Source organism: Acipenser ruthenus, unplaced genomic scaffold (assembly GCF_902713425.1).
Source record: "Acipenser ruthenus unplaced genomic scaffold, fAciRut3.2 maternal haplotype, whole genome shotgun sequence".
NCBI lineage: Eukaryota > Metazoa > Chordata > Actinopteri > Acipenseriformes > Acipenseridae > Acipenser > Acipenser ruthenus.
Window position 1 is genome coordinate 1 of NW_026708032.1, and position 5,902 is coordinate 5,902.

A 5,902-nucleotide genomic window follows, 5' to 3' on the forward strand; every position below is an offset into this window, starting at 1 on the left:
AGTGGCTGGGTGTCACGGCAGAAATAGACAGATTGTTCGCTCCAAGAGTATATGCCGTGTAAATAAATATACATAGAAAGGGAAAAAAAAACACATATAGAGCATCAAAAGAAACTTACCCACTATTATAACACATTTATTTTGGAAACAAATTAAAAGGTATATAAAGGATGGACATTGACAAAATGTTTTTGGCTTCTTTTTAATCACTCGATCATTCATCCTTGACCATGACACACTTGAGTGACTAGGACTGAAGCACATGCACTTAATCACCTAATTGATGAGACAGTTGATTGGACACAGAATATGGAGTGATCTCAGCTGTTGAATTGCAAGCTTGAATAAAAGCAATAAAAGGAGTCACAGAAAAAAAAAAAAAAAGCCAACATGCCACGTCTGTCCAGAGAGCAGCGATCCTTCGTGCGATCGGCATGTTGGAGGCTGGACGAGGGCAGCGTGCCGTGGCTCGCCGTCTTGGGTGCTCGCAGCCAGCGATTTCCAACCCGGCGTGACGGTATAACCAGACACACTCTGTCAATGACAGAGCCACCAACCGGGAGAGCAAGAGTCACAACACCTGCCCGAGATCGACAGATCATTCAGCAGCATCTTCGTGATGTCAATTGTTAAATCAGCACAATAAAAAGTCACTGCACCTGCTCTAAAACAGAGTTCGCCACTTTTCAAACACATCTGGAGAATTTTATCCAAATTTAAGTGAGAAGTTTCTTTTGATGCTATATATCAGAAAGCTGTAAATATAACACAGATCAATTAGACATTTAGTGTGTGTGTCCGGTTTTGTTTGCTAAATTTTTTTTTTCTTCACACACAAAAAAAAAAAAAAAAAAAAAAAAAAGTGCCAGTGGTTCCTAACCCCAGTCCCGTATGTTTAATGGTTTTAATTCCCACTGAGCTCTCAATTACTGAACTAGACCCTTCATTGAACCCATAATTTGCTTAATTAGACCTTTTAAATTGTTCTCGGCTTCTAAAAAGTTGCAGATTGAATAACTTATAAAAAGTTACTGTTTAAGAACTGAAAACAATCAAGATAAAAGGTCTAATGATCCGTTCAATGAAGGGTCTCGTTCAGTAATTGAGAGCTCAGTGGGAAAACCAGCAGACACAGGGGGTCCCCAGGACCGGGGTTAGGAACCACAAAAGAACACACAATTAAAAAATCACAATTAAAAAAACAGGTTTCTGCCAACAGGCCTTCGATTATTCTTCATTCAGCCACTATAGGACTGGGGCTTTTTCTTCTGGCTGGGAGATCTGGAACGGCTAGAGAGTGGAGAGAAAAAACAAAAAACAAAGCTCAACTCTACTGAATAAATAAAATCCACTCCTACGCATTGGACTGCTGCCGTGTTCGAAAAAAACCAAACATGTTGACAAGCCTCCTCATCCCCACCCCATAACCCTGTTTAAAATTACTATGACCTGTACTTCTGTGCAAGACTGTATGTGGCAGACCTGCGGTCAATTATAAAATATTACCTTCACAGCAGAATCGTTTGCTGAAATTGTAACAAAGTTTGCAATTGACTGCTATGTGAAGAAATCCATGCACAGCACGGTGTCTCACAAACACAGCAGCCTGCTTTTACAATGAAACTGCAAAACAAATGATTACAGACCTGATAAAAAAGCACACAGCCTAGTTGTGCTTGACAGTTTTATACAAGTCAATTCTGCTACAGCGTTTTGAAGTTATGGACAGAGTACCAAATAATGGACTTGGAGAGACTAGGGGGTGAGCTCCACATCAGCTGCACAGTTTCTTAAACAGGACCTCTGTTCCGTCTCATCCGAAGGAATGCAGTCTAGAGTCTCTCGCTCTCGCTGTGTGTGTCAGAGTCTCACCTTGCTCGTTTGGGGCTGGGGGATCGTCTGGATGTTCGTGACCTGGAGCGTGACCTGGACCGGGAGCGAGACGCTGAGCGCACCCGGGAGCGAGGAGAGCGGGTCCTCGAACGACTGAGAGAGGGGGGGAGAGAGAGAGAGCGAGCAAGAGAGAGAGCAAAAGAGCGCAAGACAGAGAGAGAGCAAGACAGAGAGAGAGCAAGGAGAGGGGGAGAGAGTTTGTAACTGGAGATGCACAAAGCAATTATTCACATCAAGCTCTCCACAGGTGAGGGTCGCTGGTGTCCATCGGGCTGATTCACCATTCAGAGTGAAACGAGTGTAAAAACAGCTGCCTGGATTGTGTGGATCGCTGTTCTCCTCCCCAAGCAGCTGTTTCTACACCCGTGTCACTCTGAGTGGTAAGCCTAAACACCAGTGACCATCGCCTGATTTCTGTAGAGAGCTCAGTCTGAGTAAATCGAGCACTGGGCTCATGAAGCGCTCTCTGCAACCCTGGTAAGCCAGGCTAAAGCACAGGTCCCTGGGGCAGACCCCTTACCTTCTTACAGACTACGGGACTTGGATCGGCCAGGAGAGCCAGACCTGAGAAACGGAACAAACAAAACAAAAACGAGACAGTTATCACACTGGGGGGGGCGGACGATGAGGGTAAAATACTGCTAACCCCTTCAGTCTTTTAATTTTACTGGCAAATTAAAATAAATGTACTTGTAACATTTTGAGAGAGAGAGAGGGGGGGGGGGGGGGGGGGGGGGGACGACTTTTTTTATAAAAAGTAGCGAGAAATAAAAAGTTCTGGTTGAAGTGCTCAATCTAAAAAGATAACCCCAACCCCACACCCCCTCCGCCCCCACATATCGTTCGGTACATTATATGGTGGGGTCTCTGTTCTGGGGAGGGAATAAGAGGCACAAGTTAACCAAGATGTAACTTATGATTTGCATGGATTCTGTAGTGGGTGTCTTCTTGTAATTGTAAAATTCGTGGGGGGGTTAAATGAATAAACAAACTTAAAAAAAAAAAAAAAAAAACCCAATAGTATTTAAATTAAAGTGAGTTGTCGATAGACACGGGTGTTCTGCTTGCGTGCGCGAGTCGGTCTTGTCTAATCAGTCTATCTAGCTCCCACTCCCTTAACGCTGCCTAGGGACACGGTGTCCTACCTGCTCCTGCGCTTGGAGTAAGAGGGAGAGCGATACCTGCTGGGAGAGTCAGAGACAGCTGTCAGGAGAAATCTGAAGCATCAAGAAATCTGAAGCATCAAGAAATCTGAAGCATCAAGAAATCTGAAGCATCCGTTACAAAACCTGCAGAAATCAACACCAGAATCCGTCTTCAAAATCGCTTGCAAACCTCTCCCTCACCCCCCCCACCCCGCTAGACAACATACAAGCATTTACCATTCAAGTGTATTGCATTTAGTCTATTGTCAAGTCTTAAATAATCTGCAAGCATTAACAGGGTGTTCGAATTCTCTACTGTCAAGGTTGAAAGAAACAAGTACTGAAGCCTGCAAATACGTATTAAAATATATTTTCTACTGTCAACTTCAGAAGATAAGGTAATTATCAAAGTGTATTATATTTGACTGTAATGTTTAACTGGAGATCCAGACTTTAAATATATATTGTGCTGCCCAAAGCATTTGATAATGCCTGCTGGGTGCAGAACAGCCAGGAATATTGTATGTCTTTGGACTGAAATCTGCACTACATTTAAAATACAGAAACAAAATCACACCAAAAAACAGGGCATACAGCTGTGGGCAAAAGTTTTGCATCACCCTGCAGACGTAACTCATTTTGCTTCGTAGGTCGACCGAAACCTGCTGAATAAGGCAACTTCATTTTCTTGTAGTTTCTTAGTAAGAGCTAAATTACGTTCTAAAATTCTAGGCGATGCAAAACTTTTGTCCATAGCTGTAGGTGCAATGGGGAGCCACACACACACACGCGTGCCATAAGGGCGCGATGATCTTACCGATCGTTGCTGCGGCTACGAGAACGATTGTTGCGACGCCCTCTGGAGCGGGATCTAGAGCGAGACTGGGATCTAGAATGAGATCTGGAAAAACAGGAGAGAAAGAGAAGCATGAATTACTCCAGAACCTGCACAAAAGTTCAGAGAGAACATTAAAAAATGTTGAAACAAGTGAAGAAACAGCTGCTTGGGTTTGTGATGATCGCTGCTGTTCTTAGACTCTGTGGAGGAGAACAGCGATCCACACAAACCCAGGCAGCTGTTTCTACACTCGTTTCACTCTGAATGGTGAATCAGCCCGATCGACACCAGCGACCCTTGCCTGTGGAGAGCTTGATGTGAATAATCTGTTGGCAGGGATGGGAATAAGACTCCTATTGCACAGCAGTGTCACCCGTTGCAGGATTGTACCGTGAGCTTGATCAGCCCCAGTGTGTACAGGCGAGAAGCTGAGGTGTACGTCTAATTAAACTCCTAATAACGCAGGAAAGCCTCACGATGTGCTCTGGGAGTCCTCTTCCCCCCCCCCCCCCCCCAGTACCTGCTGCGCCGGCCCCCTCTCTTGTTGTTGTATCGGTAGCAGTCGTAGGCGTAGTGGCCCCGCTCCCCACACTGGTAGCACCGGTCGTTTGGGTCGAAGTGGCGCCGGCTGGGACGCCCGTAGCGGGTTTTCCGGGACATGCCGGTGGAGAGCTCCACGCGGATCCGAGAGCCGCAGAGCACCCTGGGAAACGGAGGGCAGCAGTCAGCATTGGGGGGGGGGGGGCTGGACGACACTTCAAAAACAGCGAAGTGTTGTGGTCGGTTGGTTTGTAAGGGTTAGAGAATTGTAACAGGGATGGGAATCAGACTCCTATTGCACAGCAGGGTCACCCAGTCCAGGTTTTACTACCAGCTTGATCAGCCCCCAGTGTGTGTGGATAACAAGCTCAGGAGTGTTATCATTAAACTCATAGCAAAACCAGAAATGGATCAAACTGCTCTGCAATGGGAAAATAAATAAATAAATAAATAAATAAATAAATAAATAAATCTACAATGAAATATATTTGTGGTCCAATTTATTTATTAATTTATTTTTTAGCTATTTAGTTTCTAATTTTAAAATAAACTTTAATAACAATTTCCGACTAATTGTTCTATTTTTATAAATTCGCTTTTTTAATCTTAGACATTAAACCATCAAAACACACTGTGGTTCTTTTAATTTTCAATTTGATTAAATGTTGCATTACACTGTTTTTAAGTGAATGGTTTCATTGGGGTGGAGTTTCTGTGTGTGAAGCACTTTGGGATCCTTGTGATGAAAAGCGCTGTATTAAAATGTATATTGAATTGCAAACCGTCTCTGTAGAGCCCAGGTCCCCCCACACTCACTTCCCGTCCATGCCCTTGACAGCGTCCTCTGCGTCGCGCGTGTCCTCGTACTCCACGAAAGCGAAACCGGGGGGATTCCTCGCCACCCACACGCTGCGCAGCGGACCATAGTAGCCGAAAGCTCTCTCCAGCTCCCCTTCGCTGCCCCGTTCCCCAGGTCACCCACATAGACCTTACAGTCCGAGGAGCGGGAGGAGCTGCGAGACGAGGAGTAATGGGACATCGTTCGACCTGGGGGGGGGGGGGGGGGGAGTGGAAGGAGAGAGAGAGGAGAGAAGGGGGGAGGAGTGTAGAGAGAGGAGGGGGAGAGAGAGAGGAGTGGAAAGAGAGGAGTGGAGTGGAGGGAGAGAGGGTGGAGAGAGAGAGGGGGGAGGAGAGAGGAGGGGAGTGGAGGAGAGAGAGTGGAGAGGAGTGAAGAAAGAGAGTGGAGTGGAGAGAGGAGGGGGAGAGTGGAGGGAGAGAGAGGAGTGGAGGGAGAGTGGAGGGAGGAGGGGGGAGAGAGAGAGAGAAGGTTATTACCCAGACTGGGGAACTCATTGCCCTTGTCCATTTTTAACCCGACTTGTTTTAATTATTTGATTTGCTTATTTTTGTAATTGTGTGTTTCATCTAGCACTCTTATTCATGTCTTGTTTTCTTCAATTGCTGCTTGTTTTTTGGGTATTGTTGA

The 5,902-nt window shown here is 45.5% G+C and overlaps 1 pseudogene; it reads right to left on the reverse strand.

Annotated features, from left to right (window-relative positions):
* Window positions 1-123: 123 nt before the first annotated feature.
* On the reverse strand, window positions 124-5,455 carry LOC117415520 (serine/arginine-rich splicing factor 7-like; annotated as a pseudogene).
* Between the last annotated feature and the right edge of the window lie 447 nt (window positions 5,456-5,902).